Source organism: Lipotes vexillifer, unplaced genomic scaffold, assembly GCF_000442215.2.
Source record: "Lipotes vexillifer unplaced genomic scaffold, Lipotes_vexillifer_v1.1 scaffold554, whole genome shotgun sequence".
Classification (NCBI taxonomy): Eukaryota; Metazoa; Chordata; class Mammalia; order Artiodactyla; family Lipotidae; genus Lipotes; species Lipotes vexillifer.
In genome coordinates this window covers 965082-976649 of record NW_006794635.1, presented here as the reverse complement: position 1 = coordinate 976649, position 11568 = coordinate 965082, and the positions used below count along the sequence as shown (strand labels likewise).

At 38.5% G+C, this 11568-nt stretch overlaps 1 pseudogene across 1 annotated transcript; it reads right to left on the bottom strand.

Annotated features, from left to right (window-relative positions):
- Positions 1-1227: 1227 nt before the first annotated feature.
- LOC103073827 (40S ribosomal protein S6 pseudogene) lies at positions 1228-2041 on the bottom strand (annotated as a pseudogene). The gene has a single exon (XR_457112.1). The product of XR_457112.1 is annotated as a 40S ribosomal protein S6 pseudogene (transcript).
- Between the last annotated feature and the right edge of the window lie 9527 nt (positions 2042-11568).

The window sequence follows — 11568 nt, the reverse complement described above, 5'->3', positions numbered from 1 at the left end:
GGATTGAACTCCTAGCCTTGGTTCCTATAAGCCAAAACCATGATCAAGAAATATACAATTAATAATCCAGAGCTAGCTTGAGATCATACGGTGGACAGTTACTATAGATGCCTGTGAACAATCTACATAATTACAAGAGATGAGTCCCTCCAGCTTTATCCTTTATCAGTTCAAAATAACAAAGAACAGAACTGGGAGCAATACATGAAAAGAATAGCTGCCATCCCAGTTAAGTTCCAGTCTTCTGCCTCTGCTGAAACACCTAGTAAAAAGGGCACAATCACTTCACTATCCAGTTAGGAAATTAAAAACTCGAAGACGAAGATACTGCCAGGTGAAGACCAAGACAAGGGACCAATCAACCATAAGCTCAACTCGGCGACATATGAGGCTATGGAAAGCATAGGCAGGACAGGTGAGAGACCTATGAGTCAGGAGGTGAAGCAAAGGTGAGAGAATCTGAGCTGTCAGCTACCAAAGCAAGTCACCAGTTTAAAGAAGGGAATGAAGTGCTAAGAAAGGGAAACTGGGTTTCTGGGATTCAGACAGGCAAATGTCTGGACTTCAGGAATTCAGAGAGAGTAAGGCAATGGCTGTAATAGCTGAGAGATCCAGAAGCAAGGGGAAAGCCTACTTGTCATCTTTTACACTTTGCATATAGACTGTAGAGCAGAAATGAGCCAAAAGGTGGATGCAGCAACTTCAGTTAAAAGGAGCACAGGGTTCTGTGGCTTTCACTATGTTCACATTACAGCTGGGGAGAGCTGAAATGACAGGGGGAAATGTGAAGCTTCATTTACCACAGTGTTCCTACAACAGAAGCCTCTTATCCAGTATAACAGGACTGGACCAACAAGTTGGTCAGTTAACTAAGAAAGATAGTTAAACCAAAAGGTCATTTTAAAAAACAATACATAATAAAACTTGTATACCATACATAATTTATTTTGACTAAAAGCATAAGAACACATCCATTCACCAAGATTTGCTTTAGAATCAAACTTTTCATTACCATATGGATTCACGGATTGGAATTCTCTGTTGTCTTTTTATAATTGATAATACATTATCTATGATGTCCAGTTTTAAGGTCTTTTAAGTGAACCAAGAATTTAAAGACACTTCCAGATGTTTATGACCCTCCCTCTCCCAACTTTTATAATTGTTTTACCCACACCTAATTTTACAGCAATAATATTTTGGCAACATTTTTTTTTTTTTTGATGTCTGATCTTATTTATTTGTTACTCTTAGAACATCTCATTTTTGACTGGACTCAGACTTAGAAGTAGAAGCTCTCGGAGAGGACGGCCTCCGTCTCTTGGCGATCTGTTCCTGGCATTTTTCTTTGCCTCCTTCATTCTCTTGGCCAAAAGTTTAGCATATTCTGCAGCCTCTTATTTTTCTTAGTACGCTGTTTCTTCAGAGCAATTCGCCGACGTTTGTGTTGCAGAACACGTGGAGTAACAGGACGCTGCACCTTGGGTGTTTTGGTCCTGGGTTTCTTACCTTCTTTGTTTAGGGGCTTTCTCACAACATACTGGCGGACATCACTTCTTTAGAGAGACTGAAAAGTTTGCGGATCCTGCTAGCTCTTTTGCGCCCCAGGCGACGAGGCACGTAGTATCAGTGAGTCCAAGAATATCCTTCTCCCCTTTTTTTACAATGACCAAATTGAGAACGCTCAGATTGGCATCCACAACGCAACCCCGTACAGATTTGCGCTTTCTTTCTCCAGTCCTCCTTGGTCTGTAACAGGAATGCCCCTTACTCAGTAGCAGGCGGACTCGGCCATGGGTCAAGACCCCCTGCTGATTCATGGGGAAACCCTGCTTGTCGTTCCCACCACTGATTCGGACCACATAACCCTTCCATTCTTCACCCAGAGCGTCAGCAGCAACTTCTGTGGCCGTACGCTTCTCATAAAAGGTACGAAGTTTTCGTTCATCGTCCACTTCAATGAGTTTCTGGCAGCCACTGGCCGGGAAAGAGATGTTCAGCTTCATTCTGAAGCGGCCGACCGCCTCCGAGGCACCACGAAAAAGAGCTGGCAACTTATTTTTTAGGGTTTTTTTTTTTTGACAGCTTACTTTTTAACTAGTTTTTATACAAAGCATTCAACAACAATCTTCTGCACTCTTGTCATTGGATATGTAATATCTAATTAAATTATGAAAGTGTGATAAAAAGTATAACTAACATAATCAGGTGTGAGATCAAGCACATCTTACTTTGGATAAGTAACTTAGTGAGAGCACAATTAATCGGGCAAGTTAGTTTAATGACCATTGGTTGAGACCATAATTTTGTAATGTAATTTCTAAGTTTAAAATGTGTTTTTTTTTTTTTACATTTGACAATGATAGCTTCTTAAAAGCACAGAAAGATATAAACTGCTTCCAAATGAAAATGGAGGATTGGGTTACTCCTGGGAAAATATTTCCAGTATTTATTGGATAATATGACACTTACATTGACAAATACCAAGAGCAGGTTTAGAGTGATAGACCAGGCACAGACATCACAAACAAGTTTTACTTATCTAAAGGATAGAGAATAAAGCCTATTAAGAGAATAAATTCTCCTAATAAGGAGATGCATTAATAATATCAGCAATATTTTCGTGACCAGATGAAGCTGTAATCGCACAGAAACCCAATTCTCACCACTTGAACAATACAGTAAGTGAAACTCAACTGCCCTCCTCCAAATCAAGCTTAAATATAAGCTTTATATATGTGTTTATATACACATGGCTGAAACAGTTCTGCTAATGGAGCAGTCTAGATGTGTGCTGGGGATGACCTCATCTGAGCCAGGTGCAACTCACCAAAACAAAATATCACAAAGAAATAAGGTATAGAATAGGGTATGGAGGCATAGGCACACCCCTGCCCTCTCTAGGTTAACACAGCCTAGATTAGTACTTGGCTGAACACAGAGCTGCTGAAAATAAAACAAAGATCAGTCAGACAGCTATCTCTGAAGGTCACGATAATGGTTCTTACACTAGTCAAAGGTCTACTGTGCATAGGTGTTAAGCGGGAAAAAAAGAAAGTGTTTCACAGTCAAACCATTTGGAAAACACTTGGTTAAACTAAGTTCAACAGATTTCTTAACAGCAAGGCTTTAATATTAGTCATTAGTTAAGAGGCTGTAGGTAGCAATGTTTCTTAAACTAATTTCAACTCAAGGATTTTTTTTTTCAGTTTATGCATTTCCCAAGATCATCTTATAGAATCTACAGGATTCTACAGAGCATCATTTGGAAAATGCTGCTGCAGCTGGTATCCTGTGTTTTGTGTTGGCTCCTAACTCTGGGGGCAGAACTTCTTTATTTTTGGGTTTCACATTTTATCTTCAAGTGGGACCTTTTAAACCTTTGTCCAAAGACCTGCACCATTTTGAGAACCAAGAGGAATTCAAAAACAGTCAAACATTATTCCTGTCTTTGGTTATTTCTAAAGCAGGTGAAAACTTATACACATGGAACAGTTAAATTGTAATACATGGTAGTAATAGTAATAATAACAAGACCTATGAACTACTGGATCCCTGCAGTGTCTCATATGCTGTGCAAGCTTCCTTACAAATGTGATCTCATGAGTCCCCTGTAAACACTAGTAGATATTATAATTCCTGTTTTCATATGAAACTCAGAGATGTTAAATCCCTTGCCCAAAGCCATAAAACTAGTAAGTGGCAGAGACGGAATTGAAATCCAGATCTTCTGACTCTGAAACATGCTCTTTCTCTTATTACCTTACCCATATACCTTCCTGTGTATGAATGTCAGTACTGTAGTAATTAAGGAACAGAGAACTGATAAGAGATGGAACTTCCAAGAGAAGCTCATGAGTGATTGAGACTAAAGCTAACAGTGAAAGATGTGTCGCTTTCAGATAAATAAAGTAAGAAAAGCCATTCCAAGTAAAGAGAACAATGCAAGAAAATGGGATTTGGGAAATGAAACAGTCAAAAAATGCATCAATAAATTATCTAAAAATGATTTTCTTTATAATTCTTATAATAATTAGGTCAAAATATATTGCAAGGCACTGGAGGCTACAAGAATAAGCCTTCAGAGTTTAGGAGAGTCTGCCATACTCCTGGAGCCTTGCCCTGGGGGAGGCAGGCACCAACCAAAGAATGACCAGTGGCCTCCAGAAAGACTTGCTTCTGGCTGGCCAGCCTGACTTGAGGTCCCTGGGAAAGGTTCTATGTTCAGGAAAACATGGTGAGAGAGGCCAGAGCAAAACCCCACCCTAAGAAGCTGGGAAAGATGATGGAGAGAATGGCAGGCTGATGATTCACCTCCAAGGTGGAGAAAGTGTTTTAACTATGTGGATTCTTCTTTTCTTTCCATTCTCTCTTCCATTCCTGGAGAGACACCACAAAACAAAGAAAACTACAGTAAAGTAAATGTTTTTGTAAAATTATCTTCCCCTGCTAGGTACAATCATTTTGAGGAAAACAAATACGTCCAGGAATTCACTGAACATTCAAATAGAAGTGTTTATACAACCCTAGTCATTGAGTAATTGGTGAGTGTGTCCTATTTTGAGGCATTAGATGGTGTGTACAAAATATAAGGACTGGCGTACAAGTTTCCCAAACATCTTATGATAAGAATTACCTAAAGTATTAAAAAAATAAAAGTCAAAACCTTTCCCCAGGTCACTCCCCAGAGCATTCTAATTCAATGGTTCTGGTAATATACGTAGAATTTTGTATTTTTAATAGGTTCTCTGGGTGATTTTATCATCAGAGAAGTCTGGGAACCACTGCTCTAATCCTGATTAGCCCAAGTGTGGTCCCCCTCAGCGTTGGTGTCATCCAGGAGCTTGTTAGAAATACAGAATCTCAGGCTCTACTCCACACCTACTAAATCAGAATCTACAATCTCCATGTTAAGAAGATATTCAGGTGATTCTTACATACCTAAAAGTAGAGAGGAACTGTGTTCTCCAACTTTAATGTGTGAGTAAATCACCTAGGATATTGGTAAAATGCAGATCCTGATTCAGTACGTCTGCACTCTGAGGTGCAGCCAAATTCAGCACTTCTTTTTTTTTTTTTACATCTTTATTGGAGTACAATTGCTTTACAATGGTGTGTTACTTTCTGCTTTATAACAAAGTGAATCAGTTATACATATACATATGTTCCCATATCTCTTCCCTCTTGTGTCTCCCTCCCTCCCACCTCCCTATCCCACCCCTCTAGGCGGTCACAAATCACTGAACTGATCTTCCTGTCAGCACTTCTAATAAGTCTAATAAAACTCAGGTTGCTAGTCCGCAGACCATGCTTTGAGGGGCAAGAGACTAGACCAAGGATCAGCGTGAAGATGAGTAGTATTAAGCAGACAATAAATGATGAAGGGACTGTTCATAGATTAACAAGGAACCACTCTCAAGGTTAAACGTGCTAAATTAGTCACATCAGTGTTAATGCTTTTGGGTAACTTTTGTCCTACCCCATCCCCACCCCCATCACTTCTCTATCATGAATGTATGGCTAACTTTCCTGCTTTATTTCTTCTTCTGGTAACAAAGCTTCTGACCACGAAGTACATCACTGGAATGGGTCCTCTTTGTTCACTGTATTATTACTATACTGCATAATTTGTCCAAAGCATCTATTCATCTATTGCTATCAACTATTTGGTTACACCAATTTGGTAACCAAAAGGTGGTGTGGTTAGTCCCACATTAATTACTACATCAGTTTCTGAACTTTCAAATCATTCCACTTCTTTGTTAAGGATACATTTGTTCTGCCAAATCTTCAGAATAACCCTCCACTTGAGTCATTATCAGATCAAAATGTTAGCTAGTTTTAACAAATGAAAACTAACTAACATATGTATATGCATAAAATAATGCTTTATGGTTATCAGAGAATAAAAACTGAAATATATGTACTCTAAAACCTACATTTCAGTACCAAGTGATTCATTCTGAAGACTAGTTATCATTTCAGCCATGATTTAATAATCCTTGTTTAATTAAAAAATAAAGAACCCAAAATAAAATTATAGTGTAGATACATGAAAAACAAAAATAAAACAAGTAGTATTTCTCACTTCATATATTTGGGGATTTGAAGAAGGCAGGGACATATATGTTGCAAATGAAAAACTTCCCACACTGAATGAAAACAAGATATCAAAGCATATATAAATATAATCCCTACTGGATAAGAAATGAGCCCAGTAAAGAAGTGCAGACTTCTGGCATTTCATTTCTTTGATGGGCATTATTCTAACATCTGACCCTTCTACTAGGAGATAGATAGATAGATAGATATAAATTTTTGCAAATCACACATCTGTGCATCTTAACAGATGTGCATTAGTTGGTGTAAAATTGGCTGAGTATAATTCAAAATCCTACAGTTGACATTTCAACAAAGAACATTTATATCAGGTGGAATATCACAATTTCTTTCTCAAATTTATAGCAGTTAAATATCTGGTAATCTGCTGAATCTGTTGTTACTGTTTTTAAGTGACTCAGTTCTAAAACTCCAGGTGAGCCTTATTCCACAGTTTCTGTCTTCTAATGATGATTTTAGTTGTGGCGTGCATAAACCATTAAGAAAGTGAAAAGAATGACAAGTTTATATAAGGATCCTGTATTAGTTTGTAAGGGCTGCTATAATAAAATACCACAGACTGGGTGGCTTAAACAACAGAAATTTATTTTCTCAAAGTTCTGGAGGCTGGAAGTAGAAGAACAAGGTGCTGGCTGAGTTGCTTTCCCACGAGGTCTCTCTCCTTTGCTTGCAGATGACTGCCTTCTTGCTGTGTCTTCACATGGCCTTTCCTCTGTGCACAAGCACTCCTCATATATTTCCTCTCCTTGTAAGGACACCAGTCAAACTGGATTAGGGCTCCATCCTTATGGCCTCAATTAACCTTAATTACCTTTTAAAGGCCATATCTCCTAATACAATCACCGGGGCTAGGGCTTCGACTTATGAGTTTTGGGGGGAACACAACTCAGCCCATTATGGACCCATTTCCAATATCATTTGTTGGGTGTATTGATAGTTTTCAACAGAAACAAGCATCTACCATGATCTTCCTCATTGTCATCAAGTATTTTGCAAATGTCTAGTATCTTCTGTGCCAAGCAAGTTGCTAATCAATAAAATATTCCATTTTTATATGGATTCATAGCTGATGAGGAGCCTTCTGGTACCTTTTCTTATTCAATCCTCATAACTACCCACTCTAATATTAAAACGTCAAAATTATTATTCTCATCTTAAAGGTGCAGAACAGACAGGGAGAAGCTGACTTGTTCAAGATGGAGAAGATAATAAGTAGTGAGTCCAGGACTAGAACTCAAGTTTGTCTCCTCGTCCATCATTTTTTTCCCAAACTATGACATCAATTAAATTTAAAATGGTCCCTGCTTTGGAAAAAATCCAGTCATGGTAGTAAGGTAAACAACATTGGATTGGTTGTGAAGTATTGGGAGAATGAACTGTACTCCATGGTCATAAGCTGGTTCCAGCAGCTGACCATCTTCAGATTATAGTCCTAGGAAGAGATTACAGTCCTAGGCAGAGGAGTCTAGAACAGTGACTGGATTGTCATAGGTGCTCAAATAATATGTATTGAATGAATAAATATTGAGTAAATCCAGGAAGGTCCAGTAACTGGCCCACAGTGAGTCCTCAATATTTTTGAATGAGTAAATGAATGATTAAGTGTTAGAGTTAGTTTATTTCCAAGGGTATGTGATACTTAAGAGGGAACAGAAAGCATTTCAGAAACCACTATGCCAGCCACATCTTTCCAGGCTCAGCTCAAGAAGCTTCCTAAGATTTCCTAGCCCCTTCCCATGTGCCCAGAGGCTCTCCTGTATGTCCCTAACACATCATTCATGGTCTCCCTAACTTAAATCATGTGCATAAATCTCAGCCTCCCCCATTAGACTGTGAACTCCCAGAAGACTCATTCACACTTATTTCCCACACTGTCTTGCACTCAGTAGGCACATATTAAACACTGTGGAATTGAATCAAAGTGTGCTTATAACCCCTATTTACAATAGCCAAGACATGGAAGCCACTTAAATGCCCACTGACAGGTGAATAGGTAAAGATGATGTGTGATACATACACACACACACACACACACACACACACACACACACACACACACACACACACACACACACTGGAATACTACTCAGCCATAAAAAAGAATGAAATCATAAACAAAAGAATGAAATCATGCCATTTGCAGCAACACGGTTGGACCTAGAGATTATCATACCAAGTGAAGTAAGTTAGAAAGAGAAAGACAAATACCGTATGGAACTTATTTACAAAACAGAAACAGACACACAGACATAGAGGACAGACTTGTGGGTGCCAAGGGGGAGGGGTGGGGGAGGGATGGATTGGGAGTTTGAGATTAGCAGATGCAAACTATTATATATACAATGGATAAACAGCAAGGTCCTAGCACAAGGAACTATATTCAATATCCTGTAATAAACCATAATGGAAAAGAAGATGAAAAAGAATATACATATACATATGTGTATATCTGAAGCACTTTGCTGTACACTAAAAACTAACACAACATTGTAAGTCAACTATATTTCAATAAAAAATAAATTAAAATCAATAGATAAATAAAAATAAAAACTTTTTAAAAAGTGTGCTTGTAACCCACACTCAAAACTGGGAGCTCCCTCTAGGGTTCCTGGGAGGTTAATGCTTTCACACTTGTATGCTCTGGTCTTATTTATCTTCACAAAATATTGAATTTTTTTCAAGTTCAGAGAAGACATCTGGAAAGGAGAAGTAATTCTCTCAAGCTTCTGTGTTTTGGAGCTAAAAGGCAATTAGACTTTACTCTTCTAAACACAAAGTGAAACAAACCTTTCTTGGTGCCAGAATTTTTCCAAGTTCTCTTCTGAAATGTTCTCACTAAGCCTGAATAAAATAAATTGTCTGAGTTTTTTCAGCACTAAAGAATGGACAAACTTTTTTTCCATTCAAAGTTTCACAGAAACTATGTTTTTCTATTTCAGATGTTCAGTGATATCAGAAACACTGGGAGGTTTTTTGTTAAGAGAATGTTGACATAATGAGGTCATTAGAGCTTCAGTTACATCTGCAAAAGCAAATGTAGACAAGAATTTGCAAAAAGATTCCTCAACCCAGATAAAAGTTTTCCTACCCAATCCCCTTGCAAAACAGGAGCTGGGCTTTGGCAGGTATCAATTAGAAATGATCTGGAAAGCTTTTGGGGGCAGGTGTTGATTGACATGGAAATTTCACACAGCAAAATTGATTATACCTGAAAAATTTAAGATGCTAAGAAGAATATGAAAGAGAGGTGAGATTAGGTTTCAGAGTTTTCTATTGAATGTTTCTCTTTATGTGGTTTTTGTAGAGTAGGACTCCTCAAGCTGTAGAAAATTCCCTCACTGCAAGTGCAGAGAGCAAGGGCCTCAGGGGATATCTATCCAAGGCATATGAAGTGCCGTGAGGTGAGCTAGGTCAGTGTTACCACCTAAGCCAATAAATCGGTTTCCACCATCAAGAAAGCCAAAAATCCACCTTGGACTTTCCAGGCACCAAAGCCTGGTGGTTACTAAGGTCAAACATCCCACACCTGACCCAATTCCTATGCCCCTGTTATTTGTAAATCTGCCTTCGCCTTTCCTTTATTTGGTTGGGAGGTAAAGTGAAAAGAGTTGAAGCAAACCAGACAAGTAGAATGAAACATTTATCCACAATGTTATACTGGAAAACTAGATTTGTTGTGATTTTTTTCATCGGGATTTGATTGCAACATATTTCAAAGATATAATGCCTTTTAAAATCTAAATAGATTTTCACTGAAATAGGCTACAAGAAAATTCAAGTGACTACAATCCTTTCACATCATTATTATAGTGTATTTTTAGAGAGATTTGTGATGATAAAATGCTAGTTGATACAGAAGTTTTAAGGATTGGGGAGATGTAGCTGCACAGAGCCACGAAGAGAATCATTTTTGGAACAGAGACATAAATAACAATTTCCACTGGGGAAAATCAGTGGTACATGGTTGTAGTCATCACGTTGTCCAAAAAAAAAAAACCTGTAATGTTTGGCTTATATACATGCAGTAATGCTAAACATCTTTTCTTTCATAATATGTGTTAAAGCAATGGTTCTCAATAGGACAGGTCACAGAAGGTGACCAGTGGGGGAAGCTGGAGGTGGAGATTTGATGTAGCTGGGGAGATTTTTAAACTACAACACTCTCTCCCCACTTAAGCCAGAATCAGAGCCAAAGGTATCTGTAACTTTAAAAACTTCCTAGATGATTCCACTGTCCTCCAACTCTTATTAGAACAAACAAACAAGAAAACAAAGAAAAACCCTCACTGTTTTAAGTAACTGAGGATGACTGCTTTTATGACAAGTCAAAGGAGAAAAACAAAACCTATTGTACAGTCATATAATTGAATATTTTATAACTGGAAAGAAAAAAAGATCACAATGCCCAGTTTCCTCATTTTATAGTTGAAGAAACTGAGCATTAGAAAGGTTTGATTACTTGGAGAGGATATGTTTGAACGATTAAAAGAAGTTTTCTATAACAAATGGAAATCACAATAGAAAGTTGAATCAATGAATGTTAATTTACAGTATCCTTCAGCAAAAAAGTATTGACCACTTACTCTGTGGTAGGTATTCCGACTGTATGTATTACTTCTAATCCTCACACAGACACCAGGAGACAAATATCATTTTCTCTATTTTACAGATGATTGGGTAGAAAATGATAAAGGCACAGAGAGGTGAAGTAATCTTCCCAAGATGACATAAATAGTATTGGTAGAGCTGGGATTCGAATTCAGGCCAGCTAACCCCAGAGCCTGCATACCTAGTCCACTAGGTTGCACTCCTCTGCTGAGCTGCCCACCAGTTACTGTAAGTACAATTCTCTCTTTTCATGGAGCTACCATAAATAATTAAAAAGTAAACCAATTATTAAATGTACACTTTCAAATTCTGATAAGTACCACAAAGCAGAAGAATAGCACTACGAGAGGGAACACCTAAATGTATGAGGTCAAGGAAGAGAAATGCTACATAAGCCAAGGCTGAGAAGGGGCCGTTCATGTGAAAAGAGTCTAAAGCACAGGAAGTAGTACATACAGAGGCCCTGAGATGGAAGAGTTTGGCCTCTCAAGGTAAGAAAGGCCATTGCGGCTGGAATGTGGGTAATATTCAGAAATATACTAGAAAAGATAGGAGAGGTCGACGAGGAGGCCAGAGCACGCAGAGCCTTGTAGGCCGTTCTAAGAGTTAAAGAGTGAATTTCATTCTCCGCGGGTGAGGGGGGAGGAAGAGGTGAGCAAAGAGCACTTGTTCCTCTCCCTGCGTGTGCAGACCGCCTGAATACACCACCTCATTTTTCTCCTGTTCGTTTCCATCTGCTAGTCCTTTGCCGTCCCCCTTTCTTTATGTATGCTCTTCCTCTCCGTGAAACTATGGCCATTAGTCACATAATGACATCAACTTTCACAAGATGACCCACTT